The sequence below is a fragment of the Neofelis nebulosa genome, chromosome 13, assembly GCF_028018385.1.
Source record: "Neofelis nebulosa isolate mNeoNeb1 chromosome 13, mNeoNeb1.pri, whole genome shotgun sequence".
In the NCBI taxonomy this organism is placed as follows: domain Eukaryota; kingdom Metazoa; phylum Chordata; class Mammalia; order Carnivora; family Felidae; genus Neofelis; species Neofelis nebulosa.
Genome location: NC_080794.1, coordinates 14,935,247 through 14,962,074, shown reverse-complemented (window position 1 = coordinate 14,962,074; position 26,828 = coordinate 14,935,247). Strand labels below are relative to the sequence as shown.

The 26,828-nt window shown below is 40.7% G+C and overlaps 2 long non-coding RNA genes across 4 annotated transcripts in view; one reads left to right on the top strand and one right to left on the bottom strand.

Moving 5' to 3' along the window:
- Positions 1-23,030, top strand: part of LOC131492628 (uncharacterized) — a 64,109-nt gene extending 41,079 nt beyond the window's left edge. For 2 of the 3 annotated variants that reach the window (XR_009252194.1, XR_009252195.1), the window contains exon 4: positions 22,448-23,030. This is a non-coding gene — a long non-coding RNA (uncharacterized LOC131492628). Of the gene's footprint in view, positions 1-2,464; positions 3,303-22,447 lie in introns of those variants that run through there. The other variant, XR_009252197.1, reaches the window with a different exon arrangement.
- Positions 22,599-26,828, bottom strand: part of LOC131492630 (uncharacterized) — a 159,650-nt gene continuing 155,420 nt past the window's right edge. Inside the window, exons 4-5 of the long non-coding RNA XR_009252200.1 lie at positions 25,843-26,319; positions 22,599-22,689 (exon numbers count right to left, since the gene is read on the bottom strand). This is a non-coding gene — a long non-coding RNA (uncharacterized LOC131492630). The remainder of the gene's footprint in view (positions 22,690-25,842; positions 26,320-26,828) is intronic.

Below are 26,828 nucleotides of genomic sequence, written 5' to 3'. Positions count from 1 at the left end.
GCAAAAACTGACACACACACATATCAAAAGACAAAACCTTTGAAATTTCACAAACATAATTCATGTGTGGCTAACTATACTCTGGAAGAAATATACTTTGTGACAAATAGAAGTATGCTTTTCTTAAAAAATCAACAAATCTTTCAAGAATTTCTGTAGCAACGGTGACAAAGAGGTGAGGTAACGGTATGCTAACTCCTAAGACAGATTTTTAATGAACTGAATATTCATTCTATTTGGAGAGTTTGATGTATGTTAGGAAGTCACACACTCAACTTAGTGCACTTCTGTCACTTCAAAAAGCCACCAGTAGAGGGAGTAAATAATTTAAAAATCAAATTAATTTTTATCTACTTTATTTTGAACTTGTATAAGGATTAACCTATCTATTTCTGTAAACTATCTGGATTTAAAAGCTCACTAATGTAACTTATGCAAGATCTACAGCTATATAGGAAGCATAGAACAATATAAAATAACTATAAATGTAATTTGCAAATCTCTTCCCAATCTAAACCATAATCACAGTGTTAGGAAAGAACAGCGCCTGGGACCCAACAAACACTAATTATTCTTTTTTTTTAAATTCTTTTCATGTTTATTTTTGAGAGAGAAAGACAGAGACAGACAGACAGAGAGTGAGCAGGGGAGGGGCAGAGAGAGAGGGAAATACAGAATCCGAAGCAGGTTCCAGGCTCTGAGGCATCAGCATGGAGCCTGATGTGGGGATTGAACCCACGAACTCTGACATCATGAGCTGACGTCAGATGCTCAACTGACTGAGCCACCCAGGCTCCCCCAAACACTAATTATTCTGTTCTTGCCCATTTTTTTTCTAACTCGAGGACTTGGGGAAAACCACCCAACTTCCCTAAACTTCATATTTCATGCCTTAGAAATGCAAATAGTAAATCACAGAGACAGGATATCACAGAACATGTTTGAGGGAACTAGATATGATGATATATGTCAGGAAATTAGCACCAATAAATGAGGGTTTTTTACTTCATTAGATTTCCCCATCTAGGTGTGATCCTCCTCAAAAAGAATGTAGATCCCACCCTGAAAACACCTGTCATTTCTGGTTCCATTTCTTAGTAGCCACAACCCTGTTTCATGGTGTTGTTGATATACACCAAACTTTCCTAGAGCATTTACTAACTGAAGGGATATAGTGTGTTGAAGGGAGAAAATCAAAGAAAAGTCTTTAAGTAAATATGACTTTTCCTGAGGTCTAATATAAAGACACCTGTGAAGTTAGATATTCGTCAGTGAAGACAGTCTCAGGAATATCCCCTATTCTTTTATTTATTTTTAGAGAGAGAGCGAGAGAGAGCAGGGAGGGGCAGAGAGAGACAGGGAGACACAGAATCTGAAGCAGGCTCCAGGCTCCGAGCTGTCAGCACAGAGCCCGACATGGGGCTCAAACTCACAAACCGCGAGATCATGACCAGAGCCCAAATCAGACGTTTAACAGACTGAGCCACCCAGGCGCCCCTCAAGTTCTTATGTTTTTGATTCACCGTGAATAATTTCAGGCAATGGCAGGATTAACCATCTATTTCCTGCCACTCTGTGGTTGTAACCTTGGATCACATACTAAGTGAAATTAGATAAAATATGATCTCTTATTTCTTTATGAAGTTTCCTTTAAAAACATAACATTCACATTTCAGAAATATTTTTTAACTGTCACAAATAAATAAAATGGCTATAATTTATAAATAGTTATTTATAACAGATAAAATATAAAACCATTGTTTATAATAGACAAAAGTCTATTATTTGTAAAAGTTCTAACAAATAAAAATTAAAAGGTATCGTTCCTTTTATGTTCAATTAATTTTTTAAGTTGCTGCGATCAGTCCCATGAATAAATATTAAAGACGACCAACGTATTTTATCATCTGTTGACTTGCTTTTGGTTCATGTGTTCTGGTGTTGAAGGGTTAAAATATTAAGGCAGGAAAGACAGCCACATTTCTTTTAAGTCCCCAAATCAGATTCACAGTAGAAAACTTCCGTTGGTTTTATGAGACTAAGGGCAATGAAACATTCCTTATGATTGGACTCCCCTTGTTTCATCGATCACGGGAAACAGCATTTTCCTGGGGTACGCCCCCAATAACCTGCGGGAAGGCACCATGGAGCCCAATGCCAGCAGGTGCCATCCAGCCCGGAAAGGGGATGCTTCAGGGCTGGAGGACACCTTACGGTGGCCGAGGAAGCAGAGCAAAGGTTCCTGACATGAAGGGAGACACAGGTACAGGCACAGGGTCGCTTACGGGCCTCAGTGTAAGACAGGCATGAATACGGCACCTTATGATTCCAGTTCCCCCACCTAGTCTTAATAAGTTCACGTGGTTCTCCTTTATATATTTTTTCTTTACTAGAATTTTCCCAGAGCAGAACATGCATCTTCCTCTCTACCTAAAATCCACAGAACAATATCCGTTCCTCTTAGGTGCCGGGCACAGCGGCAATCACTGAAACTCTACAAATAAACAAAAACATTGGTGCAGGCCAGAGTCATGTGCTCCTACCCTGATTCTCAGCTGGTCAAAGTCTTACTCCAACCACCTGTGCCCATGGAGGAGGAGGTGGTTCCTCAGGCGGCGACTGGATACGTGGTCACCAGGAGAAGAGGGCTGGAGGGCCAGGTGGCCAGGAAACAAAGTCTCCACTATGCCAGCACAATCTTTCAGCTCCAGGATTCCACCTAACGTACATGATGGGCAAGCTTTTACATTTCCTAAGGTATGGCTGACATTATCTATGCTTATTACTTCTTAACGACCACCTAAACTTCAGAAGTCTTTCTGCATATCCAAGCTCCATCTCAGAAGTGCTACACTGTGCCTGTCCGATGCTTAAGGAAAGACCATCCAAGTCCCCCGGACCCGGCACAAAGGTGACAGAAGTTATCGGCAAAGGATTCTGAAAGGGGGGGATACAGCTGGAGAAGGTTCAGGGCAGCATCGTGGTATGAAGCTTGAATGAACTGGCTATAAATCGTATTAAAGCTGGCATTTCTTTATACGTAAAAAGAGTCGGAGTCCCTGAGGAAAGAGAGGCTGTCGTAGGATTCCCGGAGACATAAAGACCTTGTCAGTGTTTTCATGTTCACTTTCATAAAATCTCATTGCTTTTTCAGGCACAAAACTTGAGCTCTGTTAGTTTGAAATGTCGAACCGTTTCATCTTTTGTGCGCTCAAAACCGTTCGTATGAACCAGCTCCTTCTAAAGGTCTCAGCTTTTTCACTCAAGATCTATAGGAAAATAAATAATACTAGTTCCAAGTATCTTTTGTAAGACAATGTTCAAAAGTTTGTTCATATGCAGGCCTCTTTGTTGTGATATAGGAAACCTCTGACTGCATCACACTATCCAAACATGTTTCTCCCATCTCTTGGTTTGTATGAGGAAATCTAGATTGGTTTTGTTGGTTGGTTTCCTATTTTGTTTCTCTTAAAGCAAAATGGCATCCAGTTGTCCCTGGGGCACTATGTTCTGCTGAGTCTTTCTCTTATCAATTTACTAGAGGAAAAAAAAAATGTAAGGATGTTTGTGTTTGCAATAATTAGGAAGGAATTCTACCTTCTATATTCTCGCAGATAGCAGGAAATAGACCCACTGGCCACAATCCTAATCACTCAACTTCAGATTCCTTAAAAGCTCTATTATTTTAACTACCATTCTCTTAAAAAAAATGGCTAGTTGTGGAAACCTCAGGAAATGCACAGGAAACAACTGCCTGAGAAAATGTTAGCCCGAATTGGGTCATATAACAAAGTGCTATGGCATAACTAAAACTTCAGCCAGACACTTTTATGTAACTTCCCAAACCGTCTTTGTGGCGTCACGTACGCGTAAATAAACGGAGATCATGTCGTAGAAATATCATTGCTCCGTTAGGCAGAGAGCCAAGACATCTAGTTAATTGTTGACTTTCAAGGCAAGGGGAAGTGGAGAGCTGAGTCAATTATTCAGGCAATAATCTTGCTACTGAGAGGATTTGTGTTTAAAGATTCCGGAGCGATGGGCCACGGAGGTGGCCCACAATTCACTGTTCATTTTGATCCTGGATATCCATTTGATCCACAAGTTTACAGATACACGAAATTGTGAAGATAGAGCCTCTGACCCTTTCCCTTACATCTTTTCGGCTGACGCTTTGCACTGGAAAGAGCCAGTGTAAATGTGAGACATTCCTTCTGATTGCTCAAGACCCATCCAGATGCAGGGGGATTCCCAAACAGGCAGACCTGGGGTTAAGTCCCAGCTTCGCCACTAGTGCAGCGTGTGTGAATTTGGACATGTTTATAAAATCACGAAGGCTCGGTCTCTCCATCTGTAACATGGCAACGATAGCACCTTATTCTTTGGCCTGATGATACATTGAGTTTTACATTTGGATGTTTCCAAATCTTGAATGAGTTCTATAATTAAGTTTAATGTACGACTCTTATTTTCCTTAATGAGAGGGAAGGGAAGAAGTTTACAATCCTCAGAGTACAGAAATGGACAAAATGGTCCTAACTCATTGTACTTTTGTAAGGATTTAAGAGAGAACGCTTCAACTGTTATGGTCAAGCACAGACTGCCAAGGGAGAGTTGGCTGCCGTGACTACCACCAGCAGGGCACCCGTAACCACGGTGGCTACAGCTACCAACCTCTCAGTCTGTTTCCTCGTGTGTAAACTACAGGCATAGGACACACCTTATCTCAGAGTTCCCACGAAATAACTTACCTAAGACCCCTTGCCTGGTGCCTAGCACATAGGTGCTCATTCGATGTTACCACCACTACTGTTCCCACGTATAACTGTGACCACCGTCTGTACCACCACTCCCACAACAATCTTTATTAACAATTACGTCCTCCTTAATCTCAAAGAACATGCAGTCTAATTAGCATTAAATCAAAATACCTCAAAGCACAATTTTCTTTCATTGTTATTCCGTTCGGCTCGGGCGGACACTGGAAAAAATGCAACTCGCAAGGCTTAAAATCACCTAATACTACGGAGCAGATCTCTGCGTCTTTTGTCCGGTGTCCTCAGGACAGAGAATGCCAATGGTACCATGCGCCGAAAAGCCTTATAGAGCACCGTCCATTCGAAACAACTGCAGAGCATTTTCTCCGGCGTTTAAATCAGTACAGCTGGGGGCTCGGGTTCCTGTCCTATTTCACCCTTCTCCCGAACCCGCTGCTTGTGCCCTGATGCACTTACACAGATGTACACATACAAATTGGCCAGAGCCGGGGTAGGCAGCAGAGGAAACCCCAAATGAGCAGCATATGACTGATTATACCTTGTAGCACTTCAGACGAAAGAATAGTTTCTGGGAGATCTGTCTCCTACCTGCCTTCTCTCATCACTTCTATTCTGCCTTTCTCCTCCTCCTCCTCCCTCTTCTTCTCTTACATTTTTTCAGACCTGCTCTACTCTGTCCTTTTCGTAAAAGAGCTTGTCTTTAGGCCACTGTAAGTACAGCGCTGCGCTTGCCTTGGTGTGAAGGGTGTTGGAAACATGTCTGATAATGTCTAATAATAAAAGGGAAAAGAAGCAGTTGGGAAAGAAAAGAAGAACGTGAAAAGACGCTCCCCATAAGTTGTATTATTTGTGAAAAGAAATATTTTCCTTTAACTAAATTTCCTGTTAATGGGACCATATTCCAGAAGGACCCAGAACCCAATTCAATAGGAAAAGATAAAAAAGTACATGCTAAGCATAACTATGTTTTTTCTTTCTTTCTACAAAGTCTGCAAACATACACATTATAGTTGTTTATATTAGAACCCATTTCTTGGAAGGGACAGAAATCCAAATCAAAGTAGCTTAGGTAAAGGGGGGACGGTTAGCCTGCATTAACAGACAACCCACAGAGGCTCCATCTTCTCTCTCAGTCTGGTTTTCTGCTACCTAACTGCAAGATCTCCTGCCCCATGTCACAGCCTTGCCGCTGCAGAGAGGCTGAGAGATGCTTTCCGTTGTTTACGTTCAAAAATCCTAGGAAGGAATTCTGAGTAAGCCTAACCGAAGCCGAGCCCCCATTCACTTCTGGTTTGTAATTCATCAGGTCAATCTCCTGAGAATTGACTGCAGTGCAGATGAACTACATTCATCTTCCTTCTTCAGTCTCCTCTGGAGTTGTAATAATTAAATCAAGAATTTCCACCTTTAATTATGCAAATCCATGCTTACACAAACCGTTTACATTGAATTAAATCAAGTATCTCAGAAACGTAACTTCTTATTTGCACCCATTTCTGTGACTCCTAGTTCTGATCTAGGGACTAGTTCTTACATTGCTTTACTTTCCAAACTTTTTTTTTTTTTCCTTAAATCAAGATACATAGGAAGAGCCACACTAAACTCAGCCAATCCTGTAATAATAAATGTGTTTTTATATAATTTCTTGAAATCAAGTCACAGAGGTTAACTGTATACAGTGTGGTTTGCATGGTTTTGGAAGAAATTAAAGAAATTAAAATTTTTTATGAAAATCCACTCAGAAACCTATTGACTAAAACCAACAAAAACTTACTTAGCATAAGAAGCTGTTTGCATTGTTAAGAGAACCCAGCTGTGATTCTGTTCATCTTAGTTATTACCAAGACAAATGAGAAGGTTTTAAGTATAAAAGGTGCCTTCTTTTCGTTGACAGTTGAGCATTAATTTGTGTCAACCAATTCTAAGTATGAGATTAGTAACGATTCTGAGGGACCTACTAAAATGCAGGTGGGAAGACAGGATTGGTATACGGGGGAAAAAACCGAAGGGAACTGCTTTTTAACTGGGGACTGGCGGGCACTGGGGGCTGGGTCGCTCCGGCTGCACGGGAGACCATAGCTCTGGACTGTAATTAATCACGTTGACTGCACAGTCTCAAGAGCTGATTTAAATTTCTCATCCCAGCAGTAAGGAAATTATACAACTACAGTCACTGACACCAGCTGTTAAGCAAAACACTTTTTTTTTTTTTTTTACTTGCTTTATTTTGTCCCAAGTACTTCCCATGTTTGCCTGGCAACACATTACAGACAACTTACCTAAAGTTACCTCTTGGTTGAGGGCTGAAGGACCATTTAAGGAAAATGAGGAGAAACCCAGTCTCCTAGAGGGGAGGAATCAGATTGGCAGAGAGCGTTTATTTAAATTACTAAATTACCTTTACAGTGACTTGGGGCCAGGGAGGTACTTATTTGCAAAGCTGTAATAGAATGTCTTTAGCAGGAAATCTTAAATAAGGGCAAAACCACTTCAGGACCTTGGCTGGAATTTTGAACTATGAACATTAAGCAATCAGCAAGAAAATAATATAGCATTATTTCATTGATAGAGACCGTGCTATAAATAAGCAGACATGGAGGAAGGAAGCAGAGTGTACTTCATTGTTTTGGTACTAAGTGTCCCGGGCAAAGAAGAAAATAAAATAAGAAAACATAATAATTTGCTTTAAAAGAAGAGCAGTAAAGATATTTTGAAGTGTCCTTACACACACACACACACACACACACACACACACACAAATCATTAGCACTAAACATCTATCAAAACTGGAAAGCGATGGAGAAAAGAAAAAGTGAAGCACGTTTTTCTTTCTGGGGCTTTTTTTAGTCTCTTAGCATTGTGGCCTTAGAGCAGCAAGCTGAAATGAAAAATTCCTGCCCACCCAGTTCACAGACAATCCCATGCAGTAACTACTGTGTTCTATTTGCCATAATATTTAGCTCAGATGTAGCCAGCAAATCCCACTACACACACACGAGCCAGCCATAAAAAGAAACAGATTTCCTCACGTTTCTCTCTTATGTTTGCACATGGACACACAGGAAAGTAATATATGCGTATTTTTACACACATCAGTGATTTCCCTTTTATCTTCCTTTTGCTTTGCTTTTCCTGTTTTCAAAAAAAATTTTTTTTGTGACTTTACTTTTACTTTTGAAGTAACTCCTGTAGAAACTTGTCACCTCCTTTCTCCGTCTCGACCCCCTCACCTTTTCTCCTCTCTCAAGACTCGGAACCAGGTAGTTACCTGAGTAATTTAGCAAATAACCACTCATCTCAATGGAATGGTTGTGCCACAAAAGTGGTCTTGTTAAGTGCCGGTTTTCTTTATGTTCCTAATTAGCTGTGTTAGGCATGTGGCTAGTCAGGAGAGTGCGGTCTGCTCTGAGACTGTAAATAGTGTGTTTGTGCTGTTATGCAAAGCTAACCGGTATTAAATGAAGAACCACCATTCCCTGGTACATACGAGACCACTGGTGAATCCTTCCACACACATCCGTGTTCAACTCGGAAAACTGTGATGTGCTGTGGAAAAATGAATTAAGTAGAAGGCAGTCCTATACCTCCCTCTTAGCTCTCCATGTTGCAAAGTCTTACACACACAGTCAAATAGAGACTGCTATACGACCATTTACAATCTAACCCGCCAGTAGTTCAGGGGAATGCAAAACTGTCATAACCTGGGAGAATTGGGAACCGTCAGTGAAAATGCAGGATTTCACACGACTCTGAAGTACAGTTTTGGGTACTAAGACCTTGCATACCATGCATGGCTCCTGCCACAGGGGACTGACCAGAAGTGACATTAGACAGAGCCAGACTTCCATCTTCCCAGGTAACCATATTTTCCCATATCCTTTGGCTCTCTGAGCCCACAAAGTTTGAGAAACAATGAAGTTGTATAGGAAGTGGTACGACTGGCACTCTATGCCTATCATTATAGGGATATGAATTTCATCTCTGCTATAATCTCACTGTGGCTTTTTTGAGAGGCATTTAAAGTAATCTCTGCCTCAGTTTCTTAAGGATAATGATTACATTAGTACCAGTGAGTTGTAGAGGATGGATAAGTGGACAACACAATGGTTCACAGTGTGGGGACAGATATCCCGAGATATGTCTGCCAGAGGGAAACTTTCTAATTATTCCTACAGAAGAGAGTCTTAATTGACATTGTAAAGAGCACCTTTTTAAAAAAGTTTTTATTTATTTATTTTTGATAGAGAGAGAGAGAGAGAGAGCATGAGAAGGGAAGGGCAGACAGAGAGAGAGAGAGAGAGAGAGAGGGAGAGAGAGAATCCCAAGCAGGCTCCACACTGTCAGCATGGAGCTGGATGCCGGGCTCAAACTCACAAAAAAGGAGATCATGACCTGACCCGAAACCAAGAGTTAGACACTTACCCAACTGAGCCACTCGGGCACCTCTGTAAAGAGCCTTTAAGTCACCAAGCCCATTCTCCTGCCTTTGCTATGCCCAACACATACAACTTGATGAGAATTACTTATTTTAAAGATATACAGATGGGTATGGGGTTGGGAGTGGGGTGAAGAGTGGACAAGTATATTCTTTATTTCTCATTACTCTTGCTCAGTTAAAAATTGTTTATTTTTCATATTCCTGTATTTAATCCTCAAGAATTTTTTAAGGCCACAGCTAAATTCCAATGCACTTTTCAATGACATTTCAGAATGTGTTCCTGCTTGACCTAAAAGCTAATCCTGAGAATGCTTTATGATCTGAGCTCAAGGCAGATAATGTCTACATGATCTCTTGCTATATGAATTTGGAAATCATATTCTTAAGTGTATCTTTCAAGGATGGTTCCATTTTTTGACAATAGTGAATTTAAAATTGAAACCGATTTATTAAAGATTTTTGAAATTAACATCTATTTCTTGACATTTTTCTACTCTTTTCTGGTTAACCTAATTCTTCAGTCTCTAAGTTGAATAATTGGACTAGGTAAGAACATACCTACATGCTTTACTTAGCTTTTTTCTGTTGAGGGGGAAAGTGGGTCAAAATGGATCCCATTCTCAGGGAAGCAGAGAACAGATCCCTTCAGCCTCTAAAAGGCAATACAGAAATAGGTGTAATCGCTGGAACCCTTTCAGCTGGAAGTGATAAAAACCATACTCAAAATAGCATAAGGAAAAAAAAAATAAGAAAAAAAAAAAAACATTTGAGAATCTTTGAGTGCCATGCCATTAAAAGTCCAAGGAGGGGCGCCTGGGTGGCGCAGTCGGTTAAGCGTCCGACTTCAGCCAGGTCACGATCTCGCGGTCCGTGAGTTCGAGCCCCGCGTCAGGCTCTGGGCTGACAGCTCAGAGCCTGGAGCCTGTTTCCGATTCTGTGTCTCCCTCTCTCTCTGCCCCTCCCCCGTTCATGCTCTGTCTCTCTCTCTGTCCCAAAAATAAACAAAAAACATTAAAAAAAAAATTTAAAAAAATAAAAAATAAAAAAAAATAAAAGTCCAAGGAGACATTTCCTCAAGTATGGCTGGGATTCAGGGTTGTAAACCATCTCTTTATCCAATGGCTCTCTTCACATGGCTGGAGGATGGCCAGCAACCAAGTATTAACCTGCTACCACAGAGAGTGACTTTCTTGATAGTTTTGGACCAGACATTCTGATTAGCGAGGACTGGGTCATATGCCCATCATGTAGCTGGGCAGACAAGGACTCACTTTCACTCCCAACTGAGTAATGCAGAACGCTACTCAGATGAAATAGGGGATCTGTTACCAAAAGGAAGGAAAAGAAAGGATAGGGAAAAACAATATAAGTCTATTACCATATGGATAAATCCTCAAATATGCTAGGACGTCTACATTCTTGCCGTTAGACTCTGTGGCAGCCCCTTCTCTTCCTAAGAGTTGCATAGAATACCTTTTCCCCCTTCAATTAAAATTTTATTTTTGTTTTGAAATACCTTGAGAGAAACAGAAGTGGAGTATTGTGAAAGATCCATTTGTTTAGGGGCTAATTATACTCCAATTTCAGAAACAACCAACGCTCTATATGAGAACTGCAACATCTTCAAGAATTTCTGAGAAAGTAATAGCTAACATTAATTGAGCCTTTACTACACGTACATTAAGTGTAGTCTATGTGATGTAGGTATATTACCTCTTTTACGACTCACAACCATCCAATGAGGTAGGAGTTGTTGTCCTGGTATTATAGAGAATAAAACTGAGTCAGTGAAAGATTAAGTAAATGACCCAAGTGACACAACCAAGTTGGGATTTGAACGACTCTTAACTACCTTGATTAAGTTACAGCATCCAACAGTTTACATAGACTTACGGTTTTCCTTCTTGTTTTTTTTCCCCCAAGCTGGAGTTTTTGTTGTTGTTGTTGTTTGTTTCCAGAAAATGAGAATTAATTAAACAGAACAAGCGATACCTGTAGACAAACACTGTCTTCTTCTTAGGGCCTAAACTATATATTCTAGAAAACCTTTATATAAAAAAGAAAGTGCACACATTTCATCCTCAAGCCTTCCGTGGACTTTTCCTAACTAAACTGAGCCCCCCAAAATCTCATTATGGCTTAAACTATTTATTAGTCCAACTCTAAAATTAAAGTCAATGAGTATGAGCCTATATCATTTGTAATATCTGATTATTAGAAAGGCTCAGAGAATGAGTTTTTCCATTTGGAGTCCTGAAGTTGTAAACACGTGGTTTGCTTCTTGTGCCTCAACTCCTAAACAAATCCACATGGACACAGACATAGTCATGTGGCCAGTAAGGAATACCGACTCATCCACTCTCCCTGCAGTACGGAAACAGAGCCCGTCTGAATCAGCCTGGCATAACAGGCACTGGACAGTAGTGGTTACAACTTGCTTGGCTGCAAACAACATAAACTCAAACATAAGCCAGAAGGGGAAGATATCAGAGTGTTCCTCAGGAACGTGAAATGCAGATTTTAAACTGAGCCTCAGGGACAACTGAACCCAAGGGCTTACATACCATTAGGGTATTTGTTCTGTTTCAGCTTTTTGCTTTATTTCCTTACTGCTGAGCAGTATTTTCTGCCATCTGTCTGCACAACAGAAGAAAACACTACCAATGCCCAAATTTATACCTTCCTCTCCAGCATATCTGTATTCTTAGTCCTGATTCCAAAATCCCAGGGACACTGAGAAGCTCACCTGGGATCAGTGGCTTACCCCTGGTCCACTCAGTCGTCACCAGAGAAAGGACTGGCGTTGGCTCAGATCTGGTCAGCCACCAACTCGTGGAAGAAAGACAGTAATACGTGTGGATTGGGGGAAGGGCAATTTCCAACATAAGAGGATTCTAGCAAGTCAAAACAATAGATATCCACAGCCCAGAAATCAGTTTAACGTTTTTAACTGATTTCTACTTACTTGGCTGAAAGGGAACTTGACAATTATTTTCCAATAGTGATTATAAAGGTGGTACATTGTCTGCAGATTCTAAAAGAAAAGGAGCCAAGTGCTTGGGGTGCCTCGGTGGTTCAGTCAGTTAAGCATCCAACTTCTGCCTAGTGACCGTCATGATCTCACGGTTCCTGGGTTCAAGCCCTGCTTCAGGCTATGTGCTGACAGCTCGGAGCCTGGAGCCTGCTTCGGAATCTGTGTCCCCCCCTCTCTCTGCCCCTCCCCCATTCATTCTCTCTCTCTCTGACTCTCTCTCAAAAATAAAAAGAGAGAGAGAGAGAGAGAGAGAGAAACCAAGTCCTTAACTCCAGTAACTCATGTACAACACAATGATCTGGATAAGCTGCAGAACGATACAAAGACAACAGTTTACATAGAAAACACCAGAAAATCACCTTGTTCGTGTTCATTCTCATTCAAAGCACACCAGTCGCTAAAGGAGAAAATTTAACGGATGAACTTTTCGCCTTTCTTGTCTCTTTCTAACCATGAGGAGAAAAGAATAAAGAGCTAGGAACCAACCCTAAGAGAAAGAGTGAGGAGGAAAGAGGGGGAGGAGGACATGGGGGGGGGGGTTGGCTTCCATGGACTGAGGATACTCTATAATGAGATTATTTAAAACTGATTACGATTAAGGTTCTTCCACTGGCAGAACATCGGCTCAAAATGGAAATAAAGTTATACCATACACAGAAAATTGTTTCTTGAACAGTATGTTTGTATGCAAAACTTTGTTAATTATTCCTTGTGTCCAACAGTAAAATTGAGAAAATGATGCCCATTATTTTTCCCTTATTTTTCCCCAGTGAAGTATGTTTTCCAACACAGAGGTTGAAGATAGTTATGTAAAAAAATTGATCCCCAAGCCTACCAATGTATGTGTGCACATGTGTGTGCACGCATGTGCGTGTGTTATTATTCTCTCCCTGTGTCTGGAAGCCCTGGGAATCAAGCTTCCTGCAGTTTAATTATTTGGCTATATATTCAAATGGGATGGCTGCATTTGCTAGAAATTTTTATTTGCTCCTTTGGGATTCAGTCCTCATTGGTGTTTAATGTATGAATCTTTCTTCTTTTGTCTACTCAAGTCCTCACTTCCTCCAACCTTTTAGTTTTTGAACAACATCATCAGATTGGGACCTCCTTGTATGTTATTCCTCAGTTTGCCAGTGATAAAAAAGAATCTTTTAAATACACTTCTAGAGGCCACATGTGTACCATACACAGCCTTAATGTAAATCATGAGGAGAGGGCCTCCAGCATCCTAGGAGTAAAATCTTGAACTTGGTATGCTATAGTAGTCTGTCTTTGATCCAAGGAAACCCACAATTGAATTAGCAGAGACGATTTCTTTTTTGGCTTTCTTCCCCTTTTCATGCCCTTGGTGGATCTGCAGCTCAGAAAACTGTATCCCCAGAGACAGAGGAGGAATCATTCCACGGGCACTGTCTGCAGCTTCTCTGACCGACCAAGGGAAAGTGATTAAGCTGGACCCTTCAAGAGAACGAAATTCATCCTGGCCCTGGGGTAAGAGTCTGTCCTCGTTCCAGGGTGGAGAGCCGAACACAGTGAGCTTCATAGCCAAACGGTGAATCATTAAGCCGAGTCCCTCTCTACCGCGTAACCTTGAGATAGGCATTTTGCTTGTTTGTGTTCTAGCTCTGCACGGACAGGTAGGACAGTGCTGTATGGAAGACATTCACTTAAAGAAAAGAAAATAAAAGCCCTCCCAGCTTGGGACTTCTGGTCTAAGTCAGCCGTTGACCTCTACTCTGTGTAGTATCAGGCTTCCAGCAAAAAGGGACCAAGAACCTGTGAGCCTATGGGCTCGAGCGTGTGGGGTTATGAATAACAGATCTCTAAGTACCCCACAAGTTCCATGTGAATACCTGGTCCTCTCTTGAGTACCCTCCGACACTTTAATGTTACGTCTGTATTTTTGCTCCATCTTCTTTCCAAAGCATTTATAGTGATACGTAAAATCCTTAAAATTAATAGAAATCAGAAGTGTGTAAAAAAGAAGAAAAACAAGAGTGCTGGCATATTCAATGAAGTTAGGAATGAGGCTGACTCAAAAATGCATATTGCATGGTCTTACAAAGACGCATAACATTTGTCTAGCTTGATAACAGGGAAAGGAGAAGGGGACACCTGATGGGTTAGGTGTATCTGATGCACCTGTCATGGTGTTCATCAGTCATAATTATCTGGAAGGAATGAGAGGAAAATCAGAAGGATCCTCATGATCAAAAAAAAATTCTTAGCTCTTGCCACAGTGCTCGATAAGTAGTAGGTAGTGACCCAGTCTCACTGGTTTATACATGACTGAATCTGTGACTACAAACTTCAATTACCATTTCAGATCACCCATATTTTGAAGCAATCAGAAACAACAGTCAAAATGCCTTTTAAAAAAACACCATTCTTTTTTACTTGTAGCAAATTTGGCACAGACAGATTGAAGGCACAGATGTCTGCCGACACTCCAGCGTGGAGGTGAACCCTATGCCCAAGGCGGCTTCTCATACCACACGCTGGAATTAGCTCGTATGGAAATTTAGGGAGGCCTGTACTATTAGAGAGTGAAACTGTTCTATCTGAGCTTAAAATCTGGAGGGAACAATATGGGAAAACTTGAATAGTTGGGAACATGCCTTTCAACTGTCATTATCTGACACATGACTCACTTCTTTAGACTACACCGTGGGCTTACCACGTGAAACTGCCCTGGAATCCTTCACCATCCCACCAGGGAACTGATTTTAGACAGAGCCAAGAAACTGTATTTCAACAGTTTTAGAAAAGTTGATGCAAATCTTTATACTTTTGAAATGTGTGAATGTGAACATAGAACTCGTTGAACTGCCCAACCTGTTGATGAAACTGGTCTGATGGTGTCTATTTTATTGACTTCGAATACAGTCATAGAACAAGTAAGACTCTTTACCCCTCCAAGAGGTAGAGCTTCCTCCTCTCCCATCTCACTTGAGGATAGGCTAGACTCAGTGACTCCCTTTCCAAAAACAGAGCATGGAAAGGAGAAAAAAAATAGTGGGGAAATCTGGCAAACACTGGCGTGACCAAATGACGAAGTCAAACATCCCCACTGATGTTGTGTGAAGATCATCTACCCCTGACATGATGTGAGGAGAAGGCATACCGCCTGCGATGTTCTTCTATAGATTCTTTAACCCCAGCCTAACTGTGACACAGCTTCAGATAAAACAGGAACGAGGGCATTCTTCAGGACACCCGGTCAGTACTCCACAAGAAAGCCACAAAACGACTGAGAAATTGTCACAGACTAGAAGGGACTAAATGGAATACAGTAGCCTACATTAGATTCTGGAGCAGAAAGAGGATGTTAGTGGAGAGGCTGATGAAACCCCAATAATGTCTGAAGTTTAGTTAAAAATAATATAGCAGTGTCAGTCTCTTAGTTTGGCAAATGTACTATGGAACGTAAGATATTAACAAAGGCAGGGGCACCTGGGTGGCTCGGTTGGTTGAGCATCCGACTCCGGCTCAGGTCATGATCTCACGGTTCGTGAGTCCGAGCCCTGTGTCGGGCTCTGTCCTTACAGCTCAGAGCCTGGAGTCTGCTTCGGAATCTGTGTCTCTCTCCCTTTCTCTCTGCTCCTCCCCTGCTTGCGCTCTCGCTCTCACTCTCTCTCTCTCTCTCTCTCTCTCTCTCAAAAATAAATAAACATTATGGGGCGCCTGGGTGGCTCAGTCGGTTAAGCGCCCCACTTTAGCTCAGGTCGTGATCTCGCGGTCCATGAGTTCGAGCCCCGCATTGGGCCCTGTGCTGACAGCTCAGAGCCTGGAGCCTGTTTCGGATTCTGTGTCTCCCTCTCTCTGACCCTCCCCCGTTCATGCTCTGTCTCTCTCTGTCTCAAAAATAAATAAAGGTTAAAAAAAAATTTTTTTTAAGAAATAAATAAACATTTAAAACATTTTTTTTAAAGATATTAACAAAGGCAAAGCTGGGGAAATGGTATCCAGGAACTCTGTGTTATCTTTGAACATTTATTTCAGTGTAAAACTCATTAAAAATGAAAAGCTAAAAGAAATATTCTTGAGACATCTATTATTAAATAGGCTTGTGATCTATTCATTTTGGATAAAGAATGACATCTTTAAATTTAACAGGGAAAATCAGTGGCAAGAGGAAGAGAATTTTCTAATTAAGCAGAAGTTAGCTAAGAAAATAAACAAGGCATACAAGCCATGGCAAAAAAAAACCACAAAAATTCTCTGGAACACAATGAATGTGAAAAACAACGTGCTGTAATTTTGCGTAAAGATGAAATTCTCCATATTCTTTTATAATTCCTCAGAGACGCGTGTTCTCCTTATATTTCCTCCCTTGTAACATGACCTTCTTCCTAATATTAACCACATATACTCATCCCCATTATACATAGTCCCCTGGGTCTTTCTTTAGGAAGTTCAAAGGGGATTTTTTGTTCACACCCAAATTATTCTGAGGTATTTTCCTTCTTTCTTCTTCTGGCATGTTTATCTTGTTTTAATCACCTTGCCTCTACCATGAAAACCAACAAATGGTGTCTGACGTCCTGCTCTGTCAAGCTAGTAAGCAGAGCAGGGAAGCTGGGGACCAGCTGTTTTCCATCTCCGCCCTGGAAAGGAGAGCAGAGACCGGTGCCCAACTGAAGGCCCTGCATCCATGGGTTCCGTGAAATCCTCTTCCAATGACCTCTTGCTGCCAGAGCAGGCACCAAAGTGAAAATGGATTCTATTTCATTTCACTTTTTAAAAAAACTTTAAGTTTACTTGAGAGAGAAGGAGAGAGAGAGTACAAGCTGGGGAGGGGCAGAGAGAAGGAGAGACAGAATCCCAAGCAGGCTCCACTCCGTCAGCATAGAGCCCGATGTGGGGCTCAAACTCACAAACTACGAGATCATGAAGTGAGCCGAGACCAAGAGTCAGACACTTAGCTGACTGCGCCACCCAGGCGCCCCTCCACCACATTTTCTAAGTACTGCCACAGGAGCATTTGGAACAAAATTGATACACATAGACTGGATCGATTCATCCAAACTGAAACAGAATGGAAGAATGAATGATTAAAAGGGGGAGATTTTCACGCTATATTTTTCTACAAGAACAGATGCAGGACACTTATTTAACGAAATAATTCAAAGCCTTTCTCTAGAAAGTAGAGATGTTTAGGCGGCACCTGGGGGCTCAGTCAATTGAATGTCCAACTCTTGATTTCAGCTCAGGCCATGATCCCAGGGGTTGTGGGATCTGGCCCCACATTGAGCCCCATGTCAGGCTCTATTCTGAGCATACAGCCTGCTTGGGATTCACTCTCTCTCTCTCTCTCTCTCTCTCTTCCTATCTGTATTTCTCTCTCTCTATCCTTCTCCCCAGCCTCTAAAATAAAAATAAAAAAAAAAAAAATAGAGATGTTTGGAAATGGAAAAGAAGTACAATCAAGAGCTTTCCTTTTGTAGCACATATAAACACGAAAATGTGCACAGCACTGTATTAGTTTGCTGGGGGAAAATGGAGTACGAGCTTCATAAACCTAATGGGAGAAATGACACCAATCTCTTATCCTGAGATACGAGATAAATGTTAATTCTGATAATGATACACGTGATACTGTTCTATGAGAATCACATTGACCTCAGGGCACTACTAAGAACTTGTGTCTCTTTTAAAAAAATAAATACATGACTTTTTTTCATACAATATTTAATAGCTTGAATTCATAGTGGGAACTTGCCATCTACTCATTTCCTGCAGGTGGCAGAATTACCCCGGAGGAAACAGATGGTATAAAGTATGAGGAAACAAGAAACAAAATAAAGCAGAAAAGTAAGAGAAAGTTTGTATCTTTTGGACTTTTTCCAAGTTGGAAAATACACTACCAATTGCTAAGATTAACAAAAATTCTTCATGAAATATTTAGCCAGCCATAGCCTAGCCTTTACCACCAAAGGCAATTTCTCCTAGCTGCTGCTCAGTAGAAAGATTGATCTCATACAGCGCTCCATGAGAGCAATTTCTTACTGCTCCTATAAGTCAAGGAGAATAGTTGAGGCTCTAAAAAAAAGAGAAAATAGTTGAGCATTTTCATTCAGGAGAGTGACCCAAAGCCCTCTAAGCTTGTATGCTTAACTTCTCATTCTGACTTAACATCTGAACTTTGTTGAAAATTATGTTCTTTCTAAATAAGCCTTCACTGAATCAAGTAAGAAGTACAGGAGAAAGTTGTAGCTAGTGGTGTGCTAGTCAATGTTTAACAACCCATCCTCTAGAGGGAGAAAAAAAGTGTATCTGTGTGCGTGTAAACATCAGCTTATTATAAAGTTTTAAATCCAAAAAAGAGAAAAAAGAGAAAAAGAGAAATATATGTGATTTTCATAGAACAGTATCACGTGTATTATTATAAGAATTAACATTTATCTCATATCTCAGGATAAGAGATTGGTGTCATTTCTCCCATTAGGTTTATGAAGCTTGTACTCCATTTTACATACCATGACCAAGTGGGACTTACCCTAGCAAGTCTGGTTCAACATTGGAAAACCTAATGCAATCCATCACATCAACAGACTGAAAAAGAAAAGCTACATGATCATATCGATAGATGCAGTTGATAAAACCCGACACCCATTCACGATGAAAATTTCCAGGAAACTAGGATTCAAAGGGAACTTTCTCAGCTTGATAAATGCTATCTTTTTTTAAGAAGGCTGGGTGCCCGGGGCGGCTAAGTAGGCTGAGCGTCCGACTCTTGACTTCAGCTCAGGTCATGATCCCAGGGTTGTGCGATCACAAGATCACACTCTGCACTGAGTGTGGAGCCTGCTTGAGACTCTCTCTTGCTCCCTCTGCCCCTCTACCAGCTTTCGCTCTTTCTCTTTAAACAAATTACAAGGCCTCGTAGCTAACATCATACTACATGGTATAAACCTCTGAAACTTTCGGTACAAGCTTAGGATGTCCCCTCTTACCATGGGCTGGTTTTTTTTGTTTTTTTTTTTTAATTTTTTTAACGTTTATTTATTATTGAGAGACAGAGAGACACAGAGCGTGAGCAGGGGAGGGGTAGAGAGAGGGCAAGACACAGAATCCAAAGTAGGCTCCAGGCTCTGAGCTGTCAGCACGGAACCCAAAGCGGGGCTTGAACTCACAAACTGTGAGATCACGACCTGAGCCGAAGTTGGTCGCCCAACCAACTGAGCCACCCAGGTGCCCCATCTTACCAGTGGTTTTTAACACTGTACTGGAAGTCCTTGCTGATGTAATAAGGCAAGAAAACAAAGTGAAACGTATACAGATTTGGAAGGAAGACAAAAACCTGTCTTTGTTTGCAGATGGTATGATAGTCTATGCAGAAAATCCAAAAGCATCAACAACAACAACGACAAAAAACTTCTAAAACTATAAGTGATTATGGAAAAGTTGCAGGACATAGGTGAATATACAAAAGTTAACTGCTTTTCTATATACCAACAATGAACAAATAGAATTTGAAATTAAAAATGCAACCTCATTTATATCAGCACCCCGAAATATTAAATACTTAGGTATAAATCTAACAAAGTATGTACATTATCTATATAAGGAAACCTATAAAAGTGTGATGAATAAAATTAAAGACCTAAATAAATTAAGATATTCCATGTTCAAGGGTAGGAAAACAATATATTGTCAAGATGTCAGTGTTTCTCATTTTGATCTATAAATTCCATTTAATCTCAACAAAAATCCCAAAAAGGTTTTTTTTAGGATATCAACAAATTGATTCTAAAGTTTATTTGGAGAGGCAAAAATACCCAGTATAGCTGACAGACTATTAAAGGACAAGACTATTAAATTGAAAGACTAATGCTACTTGACTTTAAGACTTACTATAAAGCTACAGTAATCAGAGCAGGATGAGATTGGGAAAAGAACACTCAAATAGAACAATGGAATAGAATAAGGAAGGGGCCAAGAAAGACCTTCAAAATATAGTCAATTTGTCTTTAACAAAGGAGAAAAGGCAATACAGCGGAGCCAAGATAGGTTTTCAACAAGTGGTGCTAGAAATAGACATCCACATGCAAAAAAAAAGGAAAAAAAAGACACAACTTTACACACTTGACAAGATTTAACTCAACATGGATGATGCACCTAAATGTAAAGCATAAAACTATAAAATTCCTAGAAGATATAGAAGATAACATAGGAGAAAATCTAATCTTTTAATGTTTTATTTTTGAGACAGAGAGACAGAATATGAGGGGGGAGGGGCAGAGCGAGAGGGAGACACAGAATCAGAAGCAGGCTCCAGGCTCTGAGCTGTCAGCACAGACCCCGACACAGGGCTTGAACTCGTGAACCACGAGATCACGACCCGAGCGGAAGTCGGACGCTTAGCCTACTGGGCCACCCAGGTGCCCCAAGAAAATCTAGATGATGTTGGGTGTGACGAATTTTTAGATAGAATACCAAATATACATGATCCATGAAGAAACAATTGATAAGCTGGATTTCATTAAAATTAAAAACTCTGTAAAAAGACAACATGAAGAAAATGAAAGAACAACCACAGACTGAGAGAAAATATTTGCAAGACACATCTGATAAAGGACTAACCAAAATATACAAAGAATTTATAAAACTCAACAAGAAAACAAATAATGTGATTTAAAAAAAATGAGCCAAAGACCCTAAAAGACCCTCCTCAAAGATCTACAGTTGGTAAATAAGCATATGAGAAGATGCCCCAGGCCATATGTCATCAGGGAAATGCAAATTAAAACAACAATGAGACACCACTACACATCCATCAGAATGGCCCAAATCTGGAACAATGACGTCACCAAACGTTTGTGAGGATGTGGAGTGACAGGAACTCTCATACACCGCTGGTGGGAATGCAAAATGGTGCGGCTATTGTGGAAGACAATCTGGGAGTTTCTTCTAAAACTAAATATACTCTGACCCTATGGTCCAGGAATGGCACTTCTTGATATTGACCCAGAAAGTTGAAAAACTTATGTGCACGAATGCCTGCTCATGGATGTTATGGCAACTTTATTCATAATTGCCAAAACGTGGAAGCAACCAAGATACCCCTCAGTAGGTGATGGATAAATAAACTGTGGTCCATCTGGATGATGGCGTAGTATTCAGTGCTAAAAAAAAAAAAAAAAAAAAAAAAAAGAAGAAGAAGAAGAAAAGAAAAGAGCTTAAGCCTTGAAAAAAAGGAGGAAACTTGAACGCACATTTCTAAGTAAAATAACCCAATCTGAAAAAGCTATAACCATATGATTCCAACTACATGATATTCTGGGAAAGACAAGACTATGGAGACAGAAAAAAGATCAGTGATTATTAGGGGTCCGGACGGGATGCAAGGATGAATAAGTGGAACACTGAGAGTTTTTAGGGTAGTGAAATCACTCTGTGTGGTATTTTAATGATGAATATATGTCATTATATATTTGTCCAAACCTGTAGAAGATACACTATCAAGCATGAGCTCTAAGGTAAACTACTGAGTTTGGGTGATTCCCATGAGTCACGTAGGTTCATTCTTGGTAACAAATGTACTATTCTGCTAAGCAATGCTGAAAATGGGGAATGCCATGCATGAGTGGGAGCAGGGTGTCCACAGGAAATTCCTGCACCTTCCTCTCAATTTTGTTATGAACCTCAAACTCCCCACCCCCGACAAAAGAGGGTCTTTAAAAAGTTCAGTGCCAAACGCACGAAAATAGAAATGCAGTTAAACTTTATTCCTTTTTGTTCCATTAGTACTAATAGTTATAACAGCATTGAAAACAATTGAGGGGCGCCTGGGTGGCGCAGTCGGTTAGGCGTCCGACTTCAGCCAGGTCACGATCTCACGGTCCGTGAGTTCGAGCCCCGCGTCGGGCTCTGTGCTGACCACTCAGAGCCTGGAGCCTGTTTCCGATTCTGTGTCTCCCTCTCTCTCTGCACCTCCCCCGTTCATGCTCTGTCTCTCTCTGTCCCAAAAATAAATTAAAAAAAAAAAAAAAAAGAAAACAATTGAATTCGTTGATGAGTCAATATATCAATTTTCTGAACACATCATCATACCTAGTAGTACTTTTGTATTTCCCCCAAATATGACATAATGCATCTATATTCTTGTGTTTCTCCAACACAAAGTGATTTACATTACTCATCACTAATGTAAGTGATTTTTTACGTTCGTATTGTCCAAAACTTTTCTTTCAGTTTTCAGGAGACCTTTACAAATTTCAGAAATTTTCTCTAGCTGCGACATGACGATCATTCTAGCTCGTCTGAGCTTTGTTTCCCGGCCAGCTCCCCGCACAGTTACATCACGGCGCTAGCACATACTGCTGTCCCTTCTACTCACCACAAGGGAATGTTTCCGAACGAGATTCCTGAGATTCATTCTGATTGGAGATACTCAGGCCACATCCTCACCCTCGAAGCTAAGGGTGAATTCTCTTCTGTTGAAACATACGGAATCTATCAAGGAGAGGTCAACAGGTACCCAGAATGAAATTCTCAAGTTTCAATTTCTCTGCTTTCAAATTCGGCCACAGTTTTGTCTCACCCCTTACTCCTCAACTTTATTTCCTACTAAGATCTTTCTAGGAGACAGGCTAGTCTCACCCCCAAGGAAAAGAAATGTTTAAACCTGGTTTTGTACTTCATGGTGATCTTGACATGTGGACGATCTTTTCCTTTTTAATTTCTCCCCAAGCCCCAATTCAAAACCTACACTCTGTTTTTCTTCTTGCCATGAACAATGACAGTTCAATTCAATTAAACATTTGTGCACTAAGTACCTAATGGGTATGACAGTAGAAGATTTTTGAGGAGGATGTTGAGTTAGAAGTACTTGCAAAGATCTACATGTAGAAATTGATTAAGAAGGTAAATGAGAGAAGATCCAGAATTACTTAACGAGCTGGCAGGAGATACAGACTTATTTCTATAGAAATTGGAATATAAAAAGTTGTCTAAGCTAAGGCAAGACTACAGAGAAAGAAGGAAGGCAAAATATAGGTACAAGAGTGAGATATGCAGCAAAGAGGGGTGACTGAGCCCTGTCACGTAGAGACGGAGAACAAGACAAATCTGTCCACGTAAATCGATAGGAAACTATTTAAAAAGGAGCATATTCAAAGGTATCTACTATAGTTGAATCAAGTATGATATGAACTCTGATTTACTAGGTCTTACCATTGTCTGACTTGGTAGCCTTGATGTCTCCTAGTACTAATTTTGATAACACAGAATGGATTTGTCACTGATAAAACTGGCTTATGTCGGCCCCCAATCCTGTTAGCCTGGGCAAGAATGAGACAGGCCTTATACTATAAACACAGTGATCTCTTCTCGTCCACATGGCCTATGTCAGACAGTTTCCAAAGAGGGAAGCATGGAGGACGCATGGCACCCCAAAGTGAGTCTTCTCCAGCAATTAATTTGATCCTCTGACCACTCCAGCTGACAGCCCCTTTATCACATACCCATCCCCAAAAGAACAAACGATGCCCTTAGTCGGATTTCAGTTTACATTCAACTTAGAGATGGCTCTTCAATCTTTGGTATAATTTGGTTGTCCTATGATTTCCACTGGTCAGTGGAATTTTTTTGATATGTATAATTTATTGATATGTATAGTATATAACAATAGCCACTATATCACTTCAAACCAAGTAAAAACTTTATTTAGATTAAAAAAAAAAAAAAACATCTGATCTTAAACCAACTGATTGCACCCCAGCCCTGCCCAAAAGAAGAAGGAGGAAGAGAAGGAGAAGGAGAGAAAAACATCCAGGCATTAAAAAGATTTTTTCCTTCCCTATCCTGTGAGTCACAAAGCTTGATGCCATAAAAAAGGCACTTTCTCATCCACAGACTGAATGTTATATTACATAATTACAGAGGCAACTGTATTTTCTATTACTTATTTAAACTATTCCCCAAAGTATCTTTATCACAGCAGAAGGCTAGCAAGTACATTTTAAGAGTATTAAAATTATGTCAACTCAACACCTGATTTACCAGGGATACTTATATCTTAAGTGAAAATATTCCCAAATGTACTTTAGGAAGAAAAAGGCATTCATATTTTCACACCAGGGCTGCGGCTGGCTGGCGGGAGAAGAAAGTCAGGAACAAATGGGGTATAAGGGAGCTTTTCTGGCTGATGAAAATATTGTCTTGATTGGTGATGGCAGTTACATGACTATATAAATTTGTCAATATTCATAAAAGTGTACATTTAGAAAGGTGGATTTTACTATTAGTAACAGTAAATGGGGATGTGAAAATGAAAATAAAATAAAATGTAAAAGTTTATTCTTTTAAGAAATTATTTCCTGGGGCGCCTGAGTGGCTCAGTCAACTAAGCGTCCAACTTCGGCTCAGGTCATGACTTCACGGTTTGTGGGCTCGAGCCCCGCAATGGGCTCTGTGCTGATGGCTCAGAGCCTAGAGCCTGCTTTGGATTCTGTGTCTCCCTCTCTCTCTCCCTCTCTCTCTCTCTCTCTCTCTCTCTCTCTGCCCCTCCCCCACTCACGTTCTGTCTCTGTCTCTCAAAAATAAATAAATGTAAAAAAAGATTTTTTTTAAATTATTTCCTGAACCTCTTGGTATAGGGAAAAAAAGGCAGGAGGGAATTAAAACTCACCAAAATCACTCTGAGGAATTTCTGGATTATATGATTGTCATTACACTCAAAAGTTGGTAAATATATATATATATCCTTTAAGACATGAAAATACAATAAACTTGGAATATACAAAATATAGAGATACAACTTTAAAAACTGAAGGACACAGTAATTCTTCAATCCTCAAAACTTGGATATGAGGGGTTTTTTTCAATCTTTTCATTTAATCAAATAGGTTTTGGGCATAAGCATTCTCATTTTAAGGTACTTTAAAACAACTTCCAATAAGACACTTTGAAATGTCATATAGTAATTCGCACAATCCGAAACGTAAAAATTGGTGAAATGATTTAATTCCACTCACTGAATACGAACAACACCTCCTAAGCATGGGAAACAATGTTAGCTGTTTAAACGGTGACTCGGAAGATGAGTAGGCTGATGACTGAATTAATGGAAGAGAAAACACACATAAGACAGAGGCTTTAAGCAAGGCTGAGCCCACACACAACAAAAAGGGATGCTGGGGCTGCTTGAAAGCTTGGCTGCAAGAGCCAGAGTTCCACTAAGTGCAGAGGAAGCAGTAAGCATGGCCTGTCGGGAAGTCTGGAAATAAAACCAGTAGATGGAGGAGGAAGCAGAGTAGAGAGAATCTGTGATTGGAATTCAAAGGCACAACAGCGGCGAGTCAAAATCCTCCAAGTACGGAAGGCAGCATCCAGGAGGAAGGGTTCACCTTGTCAAAGAGCTTGGCTACCTCTCTCTCAGACACAAAATACAAATGACCCAAACGAAATACGCAATACTGATAATGTGCGAGAAGGCAGGCAGTGCCATGTGGTGTGCGAGGACGGCCGTTGTGCTCCAGGAGATCAGGGTGGGAGAACTTGGGCAACACCGAACACTGAATCGATTATGCCCTCCACCCCACCCCTAGGCGTCAGTCAAAATCAAAATAATATTAAAAACAAATTACCTGAGGGGCGCCTGGGTGGCTCAGTCGGTTGAGAGCCTGAGGGGGGCTCAGGTCATGATCTCACAGTTCATAGGTTCGAGCCCCGCATTGGGCTCTGTGCTGACGGCTCAGAGCCTAGAGTCTGCTCCGGATTCTGTGTCTCCCTCTCTCTCTGCCCCTCCACTGCTCACGCTTTGTCCTGCTCCCTCTTAAAAATAAATAAAAACATTAAAAAAATTTACAAAAAAAAAATTACTTGTAATGAAGTTCAATGAAGTCCTGATACTCCCTTAAGAACAACTTTTGTTGCCTTGCTTTAAAAAGAAATGACGTTCAGTGCTTCTGTTCCACTGGTGCCCGGAATTCACATGCAGTCTGTTGCTGGCGGCTTGCTCAGGCCATGTGTGTGGGACGGCATCACCTCAGTGGATGCACACAGTGATGGGTTGTTTGCTCAGTCTCCCGGGGACGAATCGGAGTAAACAGGCTCCCAAGATTCTGTTAACGTAAGTGAAAAAGCAAATGCATTAATGAAGTGAGAATGTTACAAACAACCCCGATATTCTAATTTCTAGCCCACCTTCTCCCTGTGCTGTTTAATTCACGCTAGGGATATCCTTTTCCAGGGCTTAATAGTCATCTGTCTGCATTTTTGCCTTTATCAGAGAACCTCAGAAACCAGGCACAGGATTAGAAATGTACATAGGGGCACCTGAGTGGTCCAGCCGGTTAAGCATCTGACTCTTGGTTTCCACTCAGGTCATGATCTCACGGCTTATAAATTCTAGCCCTGCACTGGGCTCCTGCTTGGGATTCTCTCTCCCTCCCTCTCTCTTTCTGCCCCTCCCCCACTTGTGCTTGCTCTCTCTCCCTAAGTGAATAAATCAACTTATATTAAAAAATGTACATTAAGTGAACACAGAAGCCTTCACATACCAGGAACTACACCAAGCACTGGACACACACTGAAAAATGAAGGAGGTACACTGTAAACTTCCTATCTTAGA